Below are 24,760 nucleotides of genomic sequence, written 5' to 3' on the forward strand. Positions count from 1 at the left end.
AGAAGAAAAGAGTGATTAGATTGCATGTGAGAAATTGCATGTGATTTTATATGATACTAAGCTATTTGCCAATACAAAAAGCATGACTTTGGAAGACAACAATTCTCCCAGTGGTGCTGCATACTTGCAAATGCTGCAATAACTTAGTCTGAAAAATAAAAGTTGAAGGTGAGTTTTGCAAAGGTCAGAGAAGCGATGCATGGTAGGTTCAAATAGACTTCATCTTATTTCCAGTGATTACCTGCTTAGATCACATAAGGGTCTCACGCAGGAAATTAGTGTTTGAAAAAGGAGGTGAGCCTTGTCATTAGCAAGAGCAAGGGATAACAGAAGGAAGGACCAAATGCTACACTGGCACCTGTGCAATATAAAGCATGTCCACCAATAGAGGATCTATGGAAGAAAACAAGTATAAGAATTGTCTAGATGAAATGGAAGACTACCCACAAGAATTAAATAGTAGATTCATTCAAATTTTGAAATATAATCTCTAATAGGTCTTTGTTCTTGCCTCTCGTATTCTCTGTATTTGAAATGCACAAAAGACTGGCCCTCTCATTCCTGGGTCAAGGGGCCTCAGGCTTATAGGAAAATGTTGCTTAAACTAAATTAAGGGGAGTGTTTTTTTTAATGTTCAGACAGAATGCTTGCCTAACAATGTCCTGTAAGCTCCTCAGCACCCCCTTCTCTAGCGAGAAGTCAAGTCACTGTTGTAACCGCAAGGCAGAACATGAATAGCTTATAAGCCTGTCTCTACTTGGGTTCGGGATGAAACTCGATCCAGAGATCTGTCCAGGCCGGTGATTAAACTGCTCTCTAAATTGCAAACACCTTGGCTATCCTGAATTTTATTGCCTGGGCTATTTCATATTAACTGTATATATCTCCTCTCCTCAACTGGACTGTAAGTGAAGGGATTTTATCTTACTGATTTTTATATTTTCTTTTCTCCTGCCTGCTCCTCATGCCCCAACAATTCCTTATGCATACATAACAGGTTTAATTCTGATCATTATTTTTTTCATGAACAAATACATATTTAACTCAGTATAACAAACATTAATAAGTGCAATATACAAGGCATATTGCTAGTTGCTGGAACGTAAAGACAAAAACAAAGCATTCTCCAGCCAAAAGGCACTTCTTTCCATTCCTCTGAGGAGGTAGAATATAGACACATGTAAATTCGAAGCACAAGGGGGTCTCAGTATAGGGAAAATACAAGGAGCAAAGGTAGCACCTGAACTGAACTGTGAAAGCAGTGAAGGAATCAATGTCATGGAGGTAAGGATTTCTGGACATGAGGGACACCTTGTCTATACAAAGACATGAAATCAGGAGATGAAATTTAATGTACAGTTATTAGCTAATAGAGCAGTTTATGGTTTATAAAAAATAGGTATCTGTTCTTCTCTTTTTCCTTTTTTTTTTTTTTTTTTAATATACTAACACATATGGACTCTCTCTGTTTAAATGATGGCAGATATTTGACTGTCATTCATAACAGCAAGGATCAAAAAAGCATGGATTTCGTATTTGGGAATCCATCTACCAAAGAAAAGTCAGGAATTATATGAGAAAAATTACAAAACACTTGCCACAAAAATAAAATCAGATTTAAATAATTGGAAAGACATTCAGTGCTCTTGGATAGGCCGAGCGAATATAATAAAGATGACAATACTCCCCAAACTAATCTATTTATTTAGTGCTATACCAATCAGACTCCCAAGAAACTATTTCAATGACCTAGAAAAAATAACAACAAAATTCATATGGAAGAATAAAAGGTCGAGAATTGCAAGGGAACTAATGAAAAAAAAAGTCAGAGGAAGGTGGTCTAAGTGTACCTGATCTAAAGCTATATTATATAGCAGCAGTCACCAAAACCATTTGGTACTGGCTAAGAAATAGACCAGTAGATCAGTGGAACAGATTAGATACAAAGGACAAAAAAGGATACATATATAGCAATCTAGTGTTTGATAAACCCAAAGATACCAACATTAGGGATAAAAATTCATTATTCGGAAAAAACTGTTGGGAAAACTGGAAATTAGTATGGCAGAAATTAGATATGGATCCACACTTAACACCATATACCAAGATAAGATCAAAATGGGTCCATGATTTAGGCATAAAGAGGGAGATAATAAATAGATTAGAGGAACAGAGGATAATCTACCTCTCAGACTTGTGGAGGAGGAAGGAATTTTTGACCAGAGGAGAACTAGAGATCATTATTGATCACAAAATAGAAGATTTTGATTACATCAAACTAAAAAGTTTCTGTACAAATAATACTAATGCAAACAAGATTAGAAGGGAAGTAACAAATTGGGAAAATATTTTTAAAAACAAAGGTTCTGACAAAGGTCTCATTTCCAAAATATATAGAGAACTGACCCTAATTTATAAGAAACCGAACCATTCTCCAATTGATAAATGGTCAAAGGATATGAACAGACAATTCTCAGAGGAAGAAATTGAAACTATTTCCACTCACATGAAAGAGTGTTCCAAATCACTACTGATCAGAGAAATGCAAATTAAGACCACTCTGAGATATCACTACACACCTGTCAGATTGGCTAAGATGACAGGAACAAATAATGATGAATGTTGGAGGGGCTGTGGGAAAACTGGGACACTGATACATTGTTGGTGGAGTTGTGAAAGAATCCAACCATTCTGGAGAGCAATTTGGAACTATGCTCAAAAAGTTGTCAAACTGTGCATACCCTTTGACCCAGCAGCGCTACTACTGGGATTATATCCCAAAGAAATACTAAAGAGCGGAAAGAGACATATATGTGCCAAAATGTTTGTGGCAGCTCTTTTTGTTGTAGCTAGAAACTGGAAGATGAATGGATGTCCATCAGTTGGAGAATGGTTGGGTAAATTGTGGTATATGAAGGTTATGGAATATTATTGCTCGGTAAGAAATGACCAGCAGGAGGAATACAGAGAGGCCTGGAGAGACTTAAACCAACTGATGCTGAGTGAAATGAGCAGAACCAGAAGATCATTATATACTTCAACAACAATACTGTATGAGGATGTATTCTGATGGAAGTGGAAATCTTCAACATAAAGAAGATCCAACTCACTCCCAATTGATCAATGATGGACAGAGGTAGCTACACCCAGAGAAGAAACACTGGGAAGTGAATGTAAATTGTTAGCACTAATATCTGTCTGCCCAGGTTGCCTGTACCTTCGGATTCTAATGTTTATTGTGCAACAAGAAAATGATATTTGCACACATGTATTGTACCTAGACTATATTGTAACACATGTAAAATGTATGGGATTGCCTGTCATCGGGGGGAGGGAATGGAGGGAGGGGGGGATAATTTGGAAAAATGAATACAAGGGATAATATTATAAAATATATATATATATATATATATAATAATAAAAAATTAAAAAAAAAAAGCATGGATTTCTCTGATCTCTCACATTGAGTTACTCTGGATAAAAGACTGATTCACTGGTTTTACTGAAAGATATTTTTGAAATAATTCTGGAATAGTTTTTAGACTAAGTCTAAAGACAGTCATGTTGGATAATTGTTTGGAAAGGCCAAATGCTCTGGAAATGAGCATGTCAGAAAAGAAGGAATGGAAAGACAATGAACTCCCTTGCATACAGGAGAGCATTTGTAGATGAGTACTCTTCCTAGTGGAATTTCTGATCTGTGAGGACAAGAGGAGACACTCCTCCAGTGTGCTGCAAAGATAACACTAAGTAGCTGCAGTCTATCTCTCTTGTGTCAAATGTTCCCTACATGGACTAAATTGATGAGCTAGTGACATTCACATATTGATTAATGCTTTGTGATGGTTAACAATATGCCACCATATTTCTGTCACTATGCATTAATAGCCTGTGAAGCCTTTTCTCACACCCATCTCACTCACTATATAGTTTGGGGAATAATTAATATTTTGTATTCTCTCTTTTCTAAAAATTATATATTTATAATCTGCTTCTGTACCAGTTTAAAGATAGAGCATATAAGGCAGAATAAAGATAGGGCATATAAGGCAGAATAATTTATTAGTTGATTATACTGAATGTCAGAATGAATTATCTCAAAATCTAAATATCTTGTTTTTTTCCTATATGAATATACACTCTAAGAGAAGTTTGAAGTTATGAACTCCTCTGAGGTTGGCTCTCCCATATATAGAACCCTCAAAGAGCTAACTATTATGAAGCTCTACAGACCTCCTCAGGATAATAAGATAGCACCTCTCAAAAATCAGGAAGACTTCCTGAAAACCTTGCAGAAAACCTAGGAAGCAAGAAGTAATAATTAGGCTTAGTTGTTCATATAGCTAATGGCCATTAACACTGAGGTAAAAACATAGATTTTTGAACTTTCTAGAAGGTAATAAAATAAAGTTTTGGTCTCAAAGGGGATTATCTACTCTAGCTGGTATTAGAATTAATAAGGCTTATGAAGGAGTAAGTTCCCTATAATCAAATTTGGATTCAGATGATCTGGGTTTGAATCCCAAAGTTATTCTGAAAACTTATGGGACTTTGGGCAAGTCATTTAACCTTTATGGATTACAATTTCCTCAGAAGTAAAAATGGAAATAATATTTGTGATGAGAAAAGTATTCCATAAACTATAAAGAACAATCTATATATGAATCATTATTGTCATGATGACAATGATGACCTGATGATTATGATCATATCTATTTACCTACTACTACTACTACTACATCTACCACTACCACTACCACTACCACCACTACTACTGCTGCTGCAGCTGCTGCTGCTATGCTACCACCATCACCACCACTACTAATACTGCTACTACTACTACCACCATTTTCTCCTCCTCCTGCTCTTTCTCCCAGTGAAAAAGGAAGAGAATGAAAAGGGAAAAAAAAGCACACAATAATTTTCTATTATTGCTTCCTTTTACTTCAAACTCACCTAAAATTACCTTTATTGGCTCTTAGATACACCAGTGTTTATAAAGGACCTACTACTATTTCATTATAAGTAGGCTTCATTGTTTCCACATACTACTCATTTCTTAAATCTCTTCCTTCAAATACACTGATTTAATTAAGAGAAAATAAAAATTTTAGATGACATTGGCTTTTGTGACATTTCTATAAGCTATATTAGGAAAGCATCATCCATATTATCTTTCTATCCAGTTGGCCTATAGCATATCTTCTTAGAGATATGGTTTCTATACATATGATTCCACATATTTTAATGTTTCTCCAAGGCCTTTGAGAACTATATTCTGTTATGCATAAAATATGCTACTCAAGGTTTGTTCAGGGTTTTAATTTGTCTGTGTCATATAACAAAGCAATTCTAATGCTGCATTCTTGTTCTAGGTGTAAACACTGTACATACCTCAAACATGAATAACTGTAAAATCAATAGTAGAATCAATTTTCATCTGTGATAATAGGGGACAGAGATAACCAATCTACGTTTCATAAATCTAGATGAAATTTGCAGATAGTCTAATAACTTTATTCCAGTCAAAAGGTTAAACCTCATTATTAAACTTTCACTAGAATTATTAACAGCAATGTCTTCTCTATCATCAGAGAATGATAGTCCAGTTAGGGAAATTGTTTCCCATTTCTCTTTTGCTGCATGTTTTTAGATACTTTTAATGCTTATTTTGCATTCCAGCAATAAACTCTCTTTACTCTCTGTCTTTTAGATCTGCCTCTCATATCTCCTTATCATCTGCTAAATGATTAGATAAAAGAAGGACAAGACCAACTTAAATGAATTGTTTTTGCTATTTGTAAAGGTTTGGTTCTAACCTTTGTTAGAAGGTTTGGTGGATGACAACCTTAAAAGTAAGTTGATATTCTAGATCTGATGTAAAAGTCCCTAAAGTCTTGTCCCTTGCTGCTTTTCTTCTCTCTGTAAGAATTCTCCTAGTAATTATTATTAGAGAGAATTGTTTCTAAAAAGATGAGCCCCAAAACTATATAATTAGTCCTTATCTCTTTCTCTATTTTTCACTTTCCAATCGCTCTCCTAGACATCTGCACCTAGTTATCTGAATACCTTAAATTCTCCTGAGGAAGGAAAGAATGTTGGATTTGGAATCTAAGGACTGCAATTCAGACTCTGTAATGCTGAATGAATCACTTATGTCTCTGAAATTCATCTGTAAAATGAAGGGAGGAGGCTAGAACATGAAGGTGCCTTCTTGCTCTATAGTTATGATCTCAAATTTAACATGTACCAAATAAAGTTGATTTTTTCCTGAGCCTTTCCCTCTTCTAGACTTCCCTGTTTTTATTGAGGAAACCACTAACCCCCAACTCTGCCAGATTCTGAGCCTCAGAACCATCCTTCATTCTTCACTGTCCTTCACCTGCCATATCCTAGCAGATGTCAAGTTGTGCTATTCCTTCTCTACAATAAATTTTAAATCTTCCCACTTTGGTGACACGACTATCCTAATTCAGACATTCCTTCTACACCTCATTTAAGGCTCAGTTAAACTGCAACCTCGTGGAGAAAGCCTTCCCTAACACTTCTTTTCCTCTCACCCCTCCATTACTGCTAGTGTTCTCTTCCTTAAATTATCTTGTATTTAAGATCCATGAGGGCAGGTACTATCTTCTTTTTTGTCTAAGACTCTCCCTGTAATCTTCCACTGTGGCTTAAGGACTTAATTAATGTTTACTTAATTAAAATTTCAAGCCCCCAGCTATTAATTAAATAGCTATTAATATTAATAGCTTATTCTAAACTATGGCTGACACAATCAAGTTCTAGTAAAAAAAAATGCTTTAAAATTGGCTAATAACAGGTTCTGACCTGCAATAACTATACTAATAAAATATTATTATTACTCATGTGTTACCTCATAAGGTTATTGTAAGGAAACCTCAAAGAGCTATTTTATTATTGTAATGACAAAATATCCCTTTGGGAGGGCAGCATTCCCCCTTCCAATTACTATTGAACTGCAAGATCAAAATAAATGGATTTTAGTTACATTTTTTTCCTTATACTTGTTCACTTATGATATTCAAATAAAAACCTCATTTTAATGAATTCCTCTGTAATGCATAGTTCTTTTTTGTGAAGTTTTCATAACCATAGTCTATAGAAACTGTATGTAATAAATCTGGTTTTTAACAAATTCTCTTAAAATAAAAATCTCAAGGATTAGGTGTTTTCAAAAGGTTCTTAATGGAGATGACAAGTAGAGAAGGCAAGCTGGGGAATGAAGCAGTTTAAAAATCCAGGGATCACAGGGTAAAAATATTGAAAGTTCATTAGATATAAGTACATTTATTACAGTATCTAATGCATCTATGACCTCTTAACTACAATATTCTTTAGCTGTTTTTCACTCAGTATATTCAAAAGACACTACATCCCAAGAAAACAGAAACTGAACAACGTATAGAAATGAAATGATTATTTACACTAATCACTTGCTGTATTTAAAGAAGCAATAGATTCTCAAGTAAATAATATCTTTTACATTCATTGTGGCAATAGGGCTCCACTTAAATCACATTGAATTTAAGGAAGCAATTTTTATACTCTAAATATGTCAATAAGGCAACAATACTTGCAATTAGTCAGCAGTGAGATATAACCAAAAAAGTACCACAACATTCAAATTCCCAAAGAAATACTGAGCTACAAAATAAATAAATAAATAAATAAAGAGCTACAAAGAATACTAACAAATTCATCCTGAAAAACAAAAGGTCAAGAATATCAAGAGATGAATTAAAAAAATGTGAAGGAAGGAAGCCTACCAGATTTCAAAACTTAAGTCAAAACAGTAGTCATTAAAAGATTAACAGAATATGGTACTGGCTAAGAAATAGAATAGTGGACTAGGTCTGTATTCCAAGGAAATCATAAAAGAGGAAAAAGGACCCACATGTGCAAAAAATGTTTATAGCAGCTCTTTTTGTGGTAGCAAAGAATTGGAAAATGAGTGGATGCCCATCAACTGAGGAATGATTGAACAAGTTGTAGTATATGAAAATAATGGAATATTGTTTTATAAAATAATGAATAAGCTAATTTTAGAAAGGCCTGCAAAGATTGTACACAGTAACAGTAAAGTGATTATCAACTTTGAAAGACATGGTTCTTCTCAGTGGTTCAGTGAGCCAATGCAATCCCAACAAACTTTGGATAGAAAATGCCATCTGCATCCAGAAACAGAATTGTGGAGATTGAATGTAACTCAACACATGTTATGTTCACTTCTTTTATCTATGTTTTTTTTTTTCTCTCTTGTGGTTTTTCCTTTTTGTTCTGATTTTTCTCTCCCAACATAATTCATAAAAAAGTGTATTTAAAAAGTTAATTTACATGTAAAACCAGAAAAATTTACAATTAAAACATTTTTTTAAAAAAAGAAATAGTGGGGCAGCTAGGTGGCGCAGTGGATAGAGCACCAGCCCTGAATTCAGGAGGACCCGAGTTCAAATCTGATCTGACACTTAACACTTCCTAGCTGTGTGACTCTGGGCAAGTCACTTAACCCCAGCCTCAGGAAAAGAAAAAAGAAAAAGAAAAAGAAATAAGAGTAGTGGATTAGTGGAATGGATTAGGTACACAATACACAATACTAAGTGATCATAGTAATTTAATATTTGAAAAATGCAAAGAGCTTTGGGGATAAAAACTCATCATTTGACAAAAATGGATATAAAAACTGGAAGCAGAAGGTAGAAGAGGCCATTCTTTGGCTAATTCTGTACCTAGTCTTAATAACTGAATATTGCCTCAGTTAAACTGGGAACTGAGAAAGACCCTAACTTTAAAAGGCATCTATCCAGGCCCATTTCCAGTCATCCTGATCTGTATCTTGTCCCTGGACCCAGATGGCTCAGGAGGAGAATGAGACTGGTGACTTTGTACAACTCTTAAATCCAATTCACTTGCAAGTCATGGAATCACCTTCCTGTTTTGGTCCTTTTAAAGAATGAAGGACAAACAACAACAACAACAGCAAGCCAAAAAAGTGAGAAAGAAAAGAAAGATCAGGAACAATACTGAATGTAGCTTGCCGATCCTTGAACACTTAGGAACTGTCAATAGGGATAGAGAAGATAAAAGATAATTAGGGCTGATGCTTTAGAATGAAGAAAAAGTACAAAGACAGAAAGCACAGAGATGCTTTTAGTAATAACCTAAATGCAGAGTGCATATATGGGGAATATTAACGGAGAAAAGAAGAAACTGAATTTCACTATGGTTCAAGTTCCTTTATCCTAACTATGTTGTTGACTTGTAGAGCTACCATTCATACCCAAATCCTCTTTTTTGTCTCATCCAGATCCAGCCATTTTCTACTCTATTAGGCTGTCTCATTTCTCGGCTCTGCTTCAGTTTTTCTACTGTAAAATGGGAATAAAGTCCAGTAGACTTCAAATAATGGATATAAGACTTTTAAAATAGATTGTGAATAAAAAGTAGTATCACAGAAATATTGCCATTTTTATCATTAGGGACCGAGTAGGGAATCAAAATTAAAACAAGGTAAATATAACATGGAGGAAGTGCTCCTGGTTTCTGGATAAAGTTGGACTGCTAATTTCAATTAAGAGAGATGAGGAAGGATGCCCAACCAAGCTGAAAAAGTGATGTAAACTCATTTGAGATGAGTTGTGATAAGGTTGGACTGCAGCCCCCATCAGTTCAGTAAACACTAATGATGAAAAGAGTATGGACTGTCATTGGTGATAAAGAGCCAGCTAAACACTCTATTAGTTTTTCATTTTGCGAATTAATGTCCTTTATGGCGTGTGTACACTAGCCAGTTAATGAATTGTCTCTTTAGAACTGCCAGGGATACTCCTCTGTCACCTCTGTGGGAAGGCAAACTCCACATGCAAATTAGCACTTTTAAAAAGATAATAATTCCTTTAAAAATGGCTTACATTTTCCATTAATTTCTTCATACCCACTCTTAGAGATACTTGATTTTTGTTTATTGTTCCATTTTTACTCCTCTCATGCCCATTACAACTTCTTCCTTCACTCCTCCCAAAAATAAAAAGAAGAAAAAAGAGACAGTCCATGTCTTTTGGAATGACCTTCACATACTGGTGGCTGATTTGCATAGGATCTCATGACATGACTAGGAATGTTTGAAAAAAAAAACACACCAAACAACTCTGACATCCTATTAATTTTCAGTATTGTAAACAGAAATCAATTTCTTACAATGTGCCAAGTCTTCCACATTAAAACTGATGATTAGGTTTCCTTCATTTACCAGATCCTCCTAGCCTTATCTCTACCTGCAGAATTTGGAAGTCAGGTCTGGGCCTTTGATACAAATAATTATATTTCACCTCTCTGGTATATTTATTACCTCAGCTGCCCATTAAAGATGGCACAGCTCTGGTCGAGGTAGTACCTCCTGAACTAGATATTTTTTTTTTTTTTGCTACTGGGGACTTCTTCAACTAGATACTGACTCACAAATGAAAAGTTATGTTAGCAGCTAGGTGGCCCTTTCTTTTGAGTGTAGTTCTATGCATAACAAGCACAATCCTTTGAAGCAATACACTGAAAAATTAAAACACGGTCTAGCAGAATATAAAATATGGCTACCTGCTTAAATCGAATATATTTAAAATGAAAATTTATATCAGAAAGACTTCATTGTAAACTGAGACAGAGATGAGGAACCAGGAAGCCAGAATTCTATTCCTGGTCCTCCTACTCATTCCCTACATGGATTTTAAATTTATTTTTCCCCCTAAGATTTTTATATTATCTTCTATCCTATGGATTCAAAGTGCTTTCTCATATATTATTTCATTTTAGATAAATATAGTTTTTAATTAAAAAGATTTCACAGGGGCACAAACACATAATAAAAATATTCTCATAAAATACATTTTGAAATAATTTATCAACCTTTCTTTCTATTTTTCCTTAATAAAATTTTTCATTTTTCTTGAATACTTCCATCTTTCTGGATAATCCTCTCTGATTATTTTGATGTTTTATCTGTCTTGTTTCTCTGGTTTTCTATATATATCCCATTGATCTCTATCTTCCATGACATCTCGTTCTGGTCACTTTTCCATTCTTTTATTCTTGCCCTGAATAACATATGTATGAATGTATGTGTGTAGGTGTGGATTACACTATACAACCCTTTAGGGGCAGGCAGTAAAAAAAATTAGCAATGCTATAATTGGATGCTAGGATAACACTGTTAACAGAAGGGTTGTTCTAATGTTGCATGAGATTTGGTTAAAATGTATTAGCAATATTATTTTGAAACTATGTTAATAAGGGCAATATTTTATGCAGCAGGAATGGTTGTTACATTAAAGTGAATTTGATATGAATCAACAGCCAACATGTATATATTAAGCATCCATTGCTTTTAAAGTTTGTTTTAATATTTTTTAACATATTTAACATGTAAGGGACTACCTGCCATCTAGGGGAAAATGTGGGGGGGAAGGAGAGGAAAATTTGGAACAGAATGTTTTGCAAGGATCAATGTTGAATAATTTATCCATGCATATGTTTTGTAAATAAAAAAACTTTAATTAAAAAATAAATTTTAATTATACAAAGGGAAATGCAGATTTTATATCAAAATATGTCTAAAACAGAATTCATCTCTCTCCAAACCCACTCTTTTATTTCTGTAAAAGTCACCAGCATTTTTCTAATCTCTAAGGTTTGTAACCAGGATGTATGATAATAAAAATAAAAATTAACATACATATAGCAATCATTATGTGTTGGGCCCTATACTAAGCACTTTACAATTATTATCTCATTTAATCTCTATAACCCTAAGAGGTTTATTATTATATTATAATACATAAATATAATTAATATTATTATTATTATTATTATACCCGTTTCACATATAAAAAAGCTGAGACTTAGAAAGGTGAAATGACTTGCTTAGGGTCTCATAGTAAGTGTCAATGGGTGGAATTTCTGACTCCAGCCCTGGTATTCTCTGGGTGCTCTCTCCCTTGTGCTATCTCACTACTTCTAATCAGAGATCTAGAGTTGAAAAGAACCTTAAAATCCATTTAATTCAATTCTCCCTCCTTTTACAGATGAGTAAACTGATCCCTAGGGAAAATGAAAGACTTGCCCAATGTCATACAAGAAGTCAGCATTAGAGGGTGGAATCTAAGCTTAGATAACTCTAGGAGGTCCTTAACCCGAAGTCTGTTATTTTTGTAAAAATATTTTGAGATCTGAACTCCACCATAATTGGTTTCCTTTATAATCCTAGGTATTTAATGTTTATGCATTTAAAGGATCCACAAGCTTCTCCTATCCTACCAAAGGGATCCATGAAACAAAAGAGAGGAAGGGCCCTGGATCTGCATTCTTGAGCTCCTTAATTCTGTCCAGCCAATGAGCCAAACCCGGCTGTTGCTAATTCCAGTCTCTGCCATACAACCCGTTCTCAGGGCTCACCCAGACAGTACCTTTTGTTTACCTGCTGGCCACCTTTCACTCTCCTTCACTGTTCTAATTCATCTCGCTGTCTCAGGTCTCTCCCTCTCTAATCCATCCTCACCCAGCTGTCCAAGTGATTTTCCTTAAGTACAGACGGGATCATGTCACATTTGTTCTCCATAAACTCCACTGGCTCTTTATTGCTCCTTGGATCTGAGCACTTGTTGGTCCTTTAAAGCCCTTCTTTGATGGCCTATCCTGACCTTCCCTTTCTAGTCTCTTCATATGTCACTCCCCTTTCTCAGTCACTATAATACAGCCACAGTGTGATTAACTGCCTTATATTTATTCTGAATATGTATATATACATATATATATTTATCATATATATGTGTGTATATATATACACACACACACATATATATATATATATATATATATATATATATATATATATACACATATATATATATACATACATCTACACACCCTTACAATGTCTCTCGTCCAAAAGAATGTAAATTCCCCCAAAACAAAGATGAGTTAGTTTTTTTCTTTGTATTCCCTATCAGTTCAGTGATGGGTACATGACTAGTTCCTAAAAATATGTATTGATTGATGATATAGATATAAGACCCAGCTCCAATGCTACCTCCTCTAGCTCACTAAGTGATTAATAAATATTTGCTGAATAAATCTTTATTGAATTGTTTAGTAGTAAACTGTCTCATCTTTTCCCCAGTCATACATTTTAATGGAATCTTTTTGCTTTAATTCTTTTTCATAGTTCCTTATTTGTTTTTTGCTCCAGCTTGCTTACACATACTGTGCGCTTCTCAATTGCCCTCTGAGGATATTAATTTTTAATTCTTCAAAGATTGTGTTTCATGACACAGCCATATAACAACACTGGTAAAATAGGTATTGAAAAGAATGGGCTTTTGTTTCAGAGATAAGTTTGGAACAATTAAAGAGTCTCTGCCATTTTCCAAAGTTCATTGAGCCCATTTTGTTTAATCTTGGACCAATTCATTGCCCATTGGTAAATATCTAAGTTATAGGCAGCTAGGTGGTTCAGTAAATAAGAGGGATAGGTCTGGAGTCAGGAAAACTCAACTATGTGAGTTAAAATCTGGCCTCAGACAATTCCTAGCTGTGTGATCTTGGACAAGTCACTTAGCTCAGCTTCTCTCAGTTTCTTCATCTGCAAAATAAGCTAGAAGGACATAGTAAAGTACTTTAGTATAGAAAATTCCATTTATGGTCACAGAGAGCTGGACACAACTAAAAGATGACTTAACAAAAACAATAAAAATCTAAGGTACATATAAGCATGTATACACACATGTATATATACACTAAAGGATAAGTATAATATGTCATCCATCTAACTACCTGTCATAATCTGGATAGATGAGATTTTTTTTCTCTATTTTTTCACATACGGATGGTTAGGGTTCTTCTAAGTAATTATGGGTCTTGTCCAAGAGACTCCAATAAATTCTGGGGATTGAGGTCATCAGCACAATGCCATACAGAAAAAGAATTTCTGGATCATTTCACTATCATTAGAGAATGTCTCCCACCCAGACTTTGTGTTATATCTCTCCACAACTGTGGCTGCTCCCTTTGGTGAGCATACAATTCTCTATTTTATGACTCATGATATTTATGCCCAGAGAAGAAAGACCTTGAACAAGGTGATTGTGACTGTCTTATCTTTTGAGAATCTTTCATTTTTGGATGCATGCCTAAGAGGCAGCTTGTTGGAAGATAGCCTTTAAAGGTATCATTTATTTCTGTATTGTATTTTATTATATTTGAGTGCTCTCTCCAAAGCAAAGAAACAAAACATATTTGGTAGAATTGTGTGATTTGAATGAAAAAAAAAATTAAATTCATGCCCTCCACTGCTACTCTCTTGATGTCATGGGAAACCCAAGATAGTCTTCAACCCACTAAATGGAGAACATGGATAAGAGTTCAGATAAGACAAGAGATTGAGTGATGGTTATTTATATCGAAACTTCTGTGGATCATAATCCCATATGGGGTCATATACAATGTGGGGGGTCACAAAATTATGATTTTTTTTATCAGTACATGTTTAATTTATACATCTATTCTATATACCTATATACTTAGGATCATGTAAAAATTTCTCAGGTGAAAAAGGCGCATGAGTGGGAAAAAGTTTAAGAAGCCCTGATTTATGTCACTGAAGGGAACATCCACAAGGATTATGTCATGAATCTATCTGCCCATATCATTTTGGTTATAAAAAATGAAGTAGTTAGAATCCTCTCTGAAACATCTCTGTGTCCAAGTTTACCCATTCCTGTTAATAAGGACAAGAGTGTCTGAGTAAAGTCCCAGTAGCTGGCATCATGTCTCACATGCTGGTGATATCTTAGGAGGACTGCTGCATTTTGTTCTGGTTAAGTGAGCTCTGAGACACCCCTAGCAAGTGCTATTGCTCATATTTTAGTGGAGTAAGGTGTGGTACATGAGCATCGTTAGCCAGATGCCAAATGGTAAACTAGTGGCAGGATCATGAAGAAAAGCCACGAGAGCAGTCTCCTTGATTCAGAAACATTCCTCTTTCTATTATTATACTGCCTACCACCCTAGTCTCTTGAAGTCATTACTACATTTACAGCATGTGAAAGCATATTGAAAGCCTCTTCTGATCACAATACATCTGTGCAAAAAGGCTACATAAAGATGCCAAGGGAGCATTAACTCAGAATTTCCTGACTTGAGTGCAATTAAAATCTAAGCCAGTGTTGAATTAATGTAGCCCTTGCATTTTAAATACATATTTTAATTAAATGACACCCATCTGTAGAATGAGACTGCATTTTTATTGAGTATTTGAAATGATATAAACTGTGCCTATGAAGCATAAATGGCTTGGTTCAAGTTTCCTGAAAGCTCCAAAGAATATGGACATGTGGCCCAAACCAATTTTGTTTATATTTTAGTGGGTTTGTGCTAGGTTCTTACTAAGTGCTAATGAGATAATGAGATGATGGGTTCTTACTAGTTGTTAGGTCGGTACTTAACAATTCTCTAGTTCCAGCCTTTAGGGGAGTTTAACCCCTGTGGACTCCTGGGGAGGAGCTTGCATGCTTAGGAGGAGCAAGTTCATTGGTTGAAGTATTTTTTCCCAGAAGCCCTTGCGTTATCCCCCGCCCATTCTCTGGGAGGATAAAAGAAGACACTGTTGAGCGAGGAGAGTCTTGTCTGGGCCAGACCTGGGGCGGCTCTCTGGAGGAAGAGGAGTCTACTCTAGGTCAGAGTTGGGACAGCAGATCTCCTCCCAGAGAGAGCTCGGCAGCATCTGGAGACAACAGAACTTTACACATTGGCGCCCAACGTGGGGCCAGGACTTTTGTTTATCCTGACAAGGACTGATTCTGAGCCCTTCAGGAGCTAGCCCGGACCATCGCAGATTTGTTTTTATGGTAAACTTTGTAGATAAGATTTCATATAGAATACAAGAATGAAGAAACCCTTTAAATACTACTCAAGACTGTATTGCTGCCATTTTGTGAGGGCCAAGGAACAGTCAACTCACCACCGCCGCTATAGTGACACTCAGAGCAAGCGGACCTCTACATTGGCCAAAGCCAGTTTGGCCAGAAAGAGTGTATTTCTGAACTAGTCAGGTAAATGGAGAGCTCTGTGCAAGGTAAAAGGAGAGTTACTAGAGAGTTACTAATCAAATACAAAATATTTCAGCTGAGTGTGATAATTCTATGGGCATAATTTTCAGAGAGCAGAATTTTTGTAAAATCCTATCAGGGAAGTAAACTTAAGAGACCAGATCAAAAAGACAAATTCATCATTTTGTAGTTAGAAGCTCCCTCTTTATTTTGTAACTTTGCTCCATATGTTATTTCTCATTGGTTCCATTTTAGAGTTTTAAGACCCTGCTCAAATGTCTCCTCCTCCAGACAGACTTCTCTGCTACTCCCAATGGAAACTTATTATTATCCCTTCTCTAAGCTTGAAACCACTTTGTACTTGCTTTATCCAAATATTAAAGGTTATTGTGCATTGCAGTTATACATTTGTATATTGTATATCTGTATTTGTGTTGTATATATATATATATATATATACATATACATATCTAACATTAAAAACTTGACAAACAAAAATTTGAGTATGCGCAAAAGAGTTAGGGGGCATAAGTGGCATTTGTAAATAAGTTCCTCCATTACTAGTGTTTCTGCAAACCACGTATTAGAGACTTTGACTTTAGTTGGGTTTTTTCCCCTAATGGAAGATTTGCCTCAGCCAGATTGCTGTTGTCAGGTGAGAGATACTTTCAATTCTTGGCAACGCTCACTCACAAAATGGTCTTCTTATTACAGGCACATCTAAAGTGGACACCTAGTCATCACAATTTGAGACTCTGACCACTGTTTTTTGTTACGATATAAAATAATTTATTGATAAGTAGTTCGGTAATAATTTATTCAGAACATATTTCCTGAGCACCTGTAGGAGGCTGTATACAAAGTCCTCTGACTTTTTCATTACGCATTCATTTCTAAATACTTACTTTGTGAGAGGCCCTTTTTGCTAGGCACTAAAGAGCATAAAGATAATTGAGATATGTTCTCTGGCTTGGAATCTACAGTCTAGACACAACTGGGCAGTGGGGTATGGGGAAGGGGGAAGAACTTATTTACATATGCCACTTATGCCCCCTAACTCTTTTGCGCATACTCAAATTTTTGTTTGTCAAGTTTTTAATGTTAGATATGTATATGTATATATATATATATATATATATATATATAAAAATATGGATATCCACATACATGTGTGTATATATGTGTGTATTTAACTGTACTTAAATAGGCTAGGTTTTCTCTTACCAATGGAGAACAGCCTAGGTACAATTCTGTTGGAACATGCTGTCTATATATTGGTGCTTAATACTGAATTAAGTGTTTATTTTGTAAAGTGATTCTAAAGAACTTTTGTTTTCCTTTCACAGTGTTTCCCATGAAGCAGCTTGTTTTTATCATTAGAGATCATTTTTTAAAAGAGTTTCACAGTACTAAGTAAAGCGAGAGCATATAAAAGACACATAAGATGTAAAGCTAGAGAGAAGACTGAAACACCTTAACAGTACCTCTCCAGTCGTGGTTGCCTATCTTGCTCAGGAAGTCACTGAGCATGAGAATAATATCTGTCTGGTTCAGTAATTTTCAGTCACCCTCAGTCTGAAATAGTTTTGAAGGGAGGGCGGGGTGAGAGAACTATACCTCTCCTAAGAAATGCCAGAACTGACAAGGATAAAATGGTTACGAAATCAAAGAAGCTACCATAATTCAAAAGCCATTGAGTAAGTAGATAATATGTTCCAGGTACTATTCTTGGTGCTAAGAATGCAAGACCAAAAAATGGACACAGTCCTGCTTTCAAGAAGCTTACATTCTAATGGGAAGGAAACAGTACATATATAAAAAAGTAAATATAAAATATATCCAAATGAGGTATGAAGAAAAAGGGTGCATAAAATCCTAATATCTGGAGCAATCAAGGAAAGGACATGAGAAGGTGGAATACTTGAGCTGAGCCTTGGAGACAAGGGATTCTAAGAGGAGGAAGGACATTCCAAACATGAAGGTCATGTTCAGGAGTGAGAATGCTAGGGATGGGAATATCTTGCATGGGGAACAGCAATTAGTCCAGTTTGTCTAAAAGGAGCATACTCAAAAAAGACTAAAGCAAAGTCAGTCCAGAAAGATCATGAAGGGCCTTAGATACCAGACAGAGAAGCAGACCTGTGCTTCGGGAATATCAACGTGAGAGGTTCATGGAAGATGAATTGGGAGACCAATTAGGAGGCCGCAAGTGGTCACTTGTATGTTTGGCTTGTTGCCATCAGATTGTGTGAAGTCCAGGCTTGTCTCTTCCCTCTTTTTGTATCCCCAGCACTTAGCACAGTGCCTGGCATATAATAGCAGCTAACTTAATCAATGTTTAGAGACGGACTGAACTAGAGGTCATAGCTGCCTCAATGTCTGCCCTCCCACTTCCCCTCTCTTAATCTCTCCTGCTGAGAATGCCCTAGAGACCTGTGCTATTATTATATTAAAATTGATTAATGAGTATTTGAAAGGAGAGAACAAAGAAGATGGAAAGGTTTCAATCAGAGAAATGAGAAGATAGGATGACTTATTCACAGACACAAATTTAACAAGTAGTTTTGCTAAAAAGTGACAGTATGATTTTAAGTCCTGAAAATTATGATATGCCATTCTTCACTATTTCCACCTGGCTGCAATCCGTTAAGAATACCACCATGAACACCACTTGCTAAGCAGTTAGAAAAGGAACCCAAGAATTTGAGACTAAGCATCTGAGGTCACCTAGGCCAGTCCCTAGGGGTATAGAAAACATGAATCCCCTATATATAAAACATCTGCCAGTGACATGCATTCACCTTAGCTGTGATTCCTACCAAGTGACCAGATTTACGTTACAAATGGAACACAGAATGGGGATGGGGAGATCCTAAGTGGCCCTTGTGCACTGTCTTATAATGATGTCAGGCTTGTTAACTTAAATGACCTTCCATGCATGTGGGGGAAGTAGAAAGCCAAGTGAAATGCAAGATGGGTAACCAACACAATAATACAAATCCAAGATAATTGCCTATAAACTCCATTCCCTTGTCTAGCCAAAGCACTGAATTGTAATGATTATGTTTGGATAAGGGGTAGAGCCTATTTTAGGGAATGTGCTTCTCGACCTCTTTCTGTGTTTCGAATAGGAATGCAGATGGAGAAGAATGAAAGTTATTTCTTGATGAAGTCTTTTGTGTTCCATGTAAGACCTGAGTAAATGATCCTTACCAAAGGATTGATATACAAAGGGGATCACTGAACGATCTACTCACTAAGCAGTGAGTATAGAAAATATCCCATTAACATTTAAGAATCCTGACTTCTTAAGCTACAGACTAGGATGGATTGTGCTCTTTAGGCTCTTAAAAAAGAAAGCTCCCATTTACACTAAGTTATGTCTTGCCAATAGGAATTCATTGGAGACTATGCATGCTCAAAATTTAGTACTTGAAGTTAATGGTAGATGTTTCACATTAAGTGTAGATTTATAGTTTGGGTCGTGTTTTTTTTTTTTTAATCACACCATTTATTGCATTAATGAAGTACCAGTATTCCAAGCACCTTCTCAGGGCTGTTCAGGGTCACTTAGACATTTAACAGTCTTTAATTATTCTGACTTTTAAATATAGTTATTAATAAAAAAAAAAGTTTAACAAAAAAAAAACACTATGAGCAATCAATTCAACAAGATGTATTACAAGTCAACCCCTAACCACCACGTCCCCCCATGAAGAAAAAACAAAACAAAACAGAACAACTTTGACTTTAGGAAAAAGATGGTTTCAGTGAAAATTTTCAGTTCATTTTATATCATGGGGTTAAGCACAAAACCCTTTCAAATAGGACCTCAAAGCATACTAAAAGGAAGGCATTACTTTTTAGCAGTATACCAGTTATTCCCACACTACTGACACAACCCAGTGAATCCTTTGCAAAAACCTCCAAGATAGAGTTTTTCTCTGCATGGTCACAACCTATTACAAAACTACTCCTATATATTCTAATATCTTTTATCATGATTTGTAAAGCTTGCAAAATAATGGTATTCATCCTCTCTTGGGCAATGACAGGTCTTATAGTCTTGGAATTAAAAGAAGACTACAATAATGAAAGGGAAAAAAATTTCAAAATGCTTTAAGAAAGGCAACTTTTGATAATGTTCATGGAAGAAAGAAATTTACAGGTTTTGTTATTTCTAGAAGAAGAAATGGGAAATCAGAGAAATTTGTGACATCCTCCAAATGACATGATGAGATTAGTATGGGACCTGAGACTGCTGCTTCCTAGGTGGTACTCAAGCTTTTCTATAAAAGACTTCATGTGGAATGAGGCATGCATTATCAGACAAGGAAAAGGTATTTGTTTTGCTGAATTGTACTTTGTTATAAGGAAGAGGGTTAGGGGAATTAAGAAAAAACATCAATTAAAAAAAAACATCAATAAAGTTTGTATTTATTTTAAAACTTCCTATGGTCAGGTAATAAAGGATTCATTTTTCCCATGCTTTCTGCTCAGTTTTCACAAGAATACAGAATCATAGGTTTAGAAATCATTTAGAAGTCTATCTGACTCCTTTATTTTCCAAAGGCAAGGCAAGGAAGTGACTTGTCCAAGATCACAGAGAGCTAACAAACGGAGTAGAGATTCAAGTCCTCTGCCTTCAAACTGATCATTCTTCCCACTTTCTGTAGGCCTTATGGCCTTCCTACACATTCCCTGCCCCTCCATAAACATTTTCTGTTGCTGTTCTCCTACCTTAACTTTTATCACCTTAATCTGCTCTACTCTCCATCACTTGGTTCAAATAACGTTATCTGACCTCTAAAAGAAAAAGCAAGCTCTAAGCGGGTCCTGGAAATCCTCTTTTAAGAGTTTTAGACCCAAGCAATGGCTTATGTGCTCACTAGAATAACGCTGCCCCCGGTGGTCTCTTAACTTGACCATCTGGAGGCAGCATTGTCTAGTAAATGTAGCCTTGAAACAGGAGTCCCAGGAAAAATCTAGGTGACTTCATCACTGACATAATTCAGACATTTAGTTTCCTTCTGAAATGAAGATAATTCACTTCCTTCCTCCTTTCTGCCCTAGAATGTTCATGTAATAAAGATTACTGACATATCTGCAATGGCTTCTGAGTTTCTCATAGAAAGATACTTTCTCTATAATCAGGGACGGGAACAAGTGGTAGCACAGGGGTAATGGACAGAAAAAATGTGTTTAAGTTCTGGGTCCATGAGTAGCAGATATAACAATTTCCTTTTCTAATAATGCATATGAAATAAAATGAAACTTTTTTGTTTTATATGGTTGAATCCTGCATTAGAAATGATAGCATTCAAAACATTATGCTATATTTAACACAGTAATTCTTTTATAGTATAAATGAAGCCAGAACTTTCTGGAAAACAGCAAGCCACAGGATACCTCTAGATTATTACTTCTAGAGTTTTGAGCCAACTGGGATCCTTACGGACCAACTTGTCTATTTGAGAGTCTTTTGAGTTGGGGTCAGCTCAGGCCTTGATTAAGGCTAATTTTCTATCATGCTCTTCTGAAGTACCTGTAGTTTGTCTGGCTTTTGACATCATTCAATTTAAACTAACCTCTCCAAAGTCATTATCAAAAAGCTGCCTTTCTTAAAGCATTTTAATTTTTTTCCCTTTCATTATTGTAGTCTTCTTTTAATTCCAAGAATGTAAAACCTGTCATTGCCCAAGAGAGGATGAATACCATTATTTGTATGCAAGCTTTACAAATCATGGGAGAAGATATTAGAATATGTAGGAACGTTTGTGACCATGCAGAGAACAACTCTATCTTGGAGGTCTTTGCAAAGGATTCATTAGGTTTTGTCAGTAGTGTGGGAATAACTGATATACTACTAAAAGTGATGACTTCCTTTTAGTATGTTTTGAGGGCCTATTTGAAAGGGTCTTTGTGCTTAATCCCATGATATAAAATGAACTGAAAATTTTCACTGAAACCATCTTTTCCTAAAGTCAAAGCTGGTTTTTTTTTTCTTCATGGGGGGAGGTGGGTGACTTGTAATACATCTTCTTGAATTGATTGCTCATAGTGTTTTTTTCAAAACTTTAAGGGAAATTTTTGCCTTTCTATTCCCAGCAATTATAACAGTGCAGGCACATAGGAGATGATTAATAAATGCTTCCTGTCTTGACTTGGCTAGTTCCATAAGTTCACCTTAGTTTGGACCTATTTCCCTGATGATTTAACAGATTCAGAGACCAGAACTACACTGGGCTTCAGTTATAAATAACTGGCTATATCAAATATTACCAGTAATTTAAATCCCATTTCTTTCCAGAATGCAGTGCAGCAAGCAGCTTAATTTTTTGTGTCTCCTGACACATTTTAGTGTATGTAGGAAGAAGAGGATTTCTAAGATACAAGAACTTTAAACTTTAAATTTCTCTTACCATGAGTCTCAGAAAATGTTCCAGTTAGTCTCTGTCTACATTCAAAGGTAACCACTGACATTGGATGGATATAAAAAATAGGGACTTTGTAACGTGCTCTCCTGGCAGTTACAATTACTAGTCTGTCCTAGACCCACCAGAGTACCTTTGACCACTGTCCTTTGCAGTGTGAGCTCTACCCGGCTCGCCTCCTCTGAGGCCTTCTAAGGTCTCTGGCCACAATCTCTTGAATCTATAGCTTAGTAACCGGTAGCGCACTCAAGAACAGCCACATGTAATCTTAAAAGCCTTTATTATACCTACTCACATAATGCCCTAACTGATGCCCTGACTTGTTGGTTCCCTGGTGAACACCTGGTCAGAAGACCCATGTGTTCACTACCAAAACCCTTACCTCTTTTGGCTACCCATCTTGGCTTGGCCACCCAGGCTAGGGAGCCAGGGTGAACAGCACGAGGTTAAAGAGGGCGGTTGCTGCCTGCAGTGGGCTTACATAGGGCCTGTGAGGTCACACACACAGCCAATCAGCGAGAGAGTCACCCATTACGAAACTATCTCAATATGGCCAGGATCCCGCCCAAGGGCAGTCCTAATATCCACAGAAATTACTTCTGGGCCTCAATCTCCCGATGCACTGTGTCCGCCCATTTAAAGGGCCCTTACAGGACTTCCTCTCTAGTTTCAAATAAAATACATAGAATGAATGACCTCTTTGTCACAGAATGGCCTCACCATCTTGAATCAGTAGAGTTCAAGAAAAAAAACAATGAGAGACAGATATGGGTATTATTAGTTGAATATCGTAGAAGTAAGCAGTGGTTGCTCAAGTGAACAAGTCAAAAGGAAAATTTATTCAGTGATGAATGAATAAGATAGTGGTGCTAGGAAGCAGAAAAGAAGTAGAGGAATACAACAATTTCTACCTCAAGGTACGTAGCTCTGATCATATGAAAGGAGAGCTGGTCTTGGCAGGGTGTTGATGAGTTCAACCTCTCCCTCCTTGTCTCTGGGGCTAAGAGGTGGTAGGAGAAACTCTGTGTTGCTGTTGGAAACCATCTGTCTGATAGTGAACTGTGTTCCTCTTCCTGAAATGAGGCAGTTCTTGTAGTGTATGCAAAGCTCCTTTGTGGGGGTGTCTCCATAATATATCTCCTCACTTCCCATTAAAATCTCATGTGCTGTTGGCTTGAGTGAATGCGTTAATTAGAGCTGTGGTAACTCTAATACAAATAAGAGGGTAGCTCAAAGACAATCTTTCCTTCAGAGATCACTGGACTCTAGAGAGTTGGGCAACCTAAGACTGGGGAAATTTGCTTTTCTCTAGAGTGGGGATCGGTTAGTTTCTGCTATGCTCAAAAGAGAAATCATAACCAAACACCCTCCTCCAAAAGATGAGAACCAAGAGAAAAAATATATTTGTCTTTCTTGAACGAACCTCTCAACCACAAAGCGTATACACATGCAGCTACACATATATGTATGTATGAATTAAATTAATACTGATGATAATAACTAACATTTATTAAGGCCTGCAAGTTTCTTTAATTCATAATCTGGGCATTGTGCCTTTCCCTTATACCACATATCCCTTTGACCTTCACAACCACTCTCTTTATTTACACAGTGAGAGAGGAAGAGAAATATTCAATGACTAGGGAGCTAGATGGCACCGTGAATAGAGCACCAGTCCTGGGGTTGGGCGGTCCTGGATTCAAGCCTGGTCTCAGACCTTTAACATGTTCTAATTGTTGAGTGACCCTGGCCAAGGCACTTAATCCCAATTGCCTTGCCAAAAAAAAAAAAAAAAAAAAAAAAAGTAATGTTCGATGAGGCTGGAAAGAGAGGTTAAGGCTGGGTGCTGAATTTAAAGGCTAAACAAGGAATTTCTTTTTTATTCTAGTCATGGGAAGTCAGTGGAGCTGATTGAATAGATAGATCTGCATTTAAGGAAAATTCCTTTTGGCAGTAGTGTATGGAATGGACTGGAGGGAAGAGAGAATTGAGGCAAAGAGACCAAATAGGAGGCTGCTGCAGTAATTTAGTAGACTGAACTAAGGGAAGTATCTGGGTGAATAAAGAGATTTGGCAATTAAGAGATCATTCCTAACTTTGGAGAAAACAGTTGTGATTGAGTGATGGCTTCAGAAGCCACAGAAGCAATCAGTTGAGGACTCGGTGAGTAGAGCAGTGAGGGCAGACAACTTTTTCAAGGATTTTAGCTGA

The 24,760-nt window shown here is 36.2% G+C and overlaps 1 protein-coding gene across 1 annotated transcript in view; it reads right to left on the reverse strand.

The window, feature by feature from the left end:
- Positions 1–24,760, reverse strand: part of EXOC4 (exocyst complex component 4) — a 911,913-nt gene that overhangs the window by 95,265 nt on the left and 791,888 nt on the right.

This window comes from Sminthopsis crassicaudata, chromosome 5 (assembly GCF_048593235.1).
Source record: "Sminthopsis crassicaudata isolate SCR6 chromosome 5, ASM4859323v1, whole genome shotgun sequence".
NCBI classification, from domain to species: domain Eukaryota; kingdom Metazoa; phylum Chordata; class Mammalia; order Dasyuromorphia; family Dasyuridae; genus Sminthopsis; species Sminthopsis crassicaudata.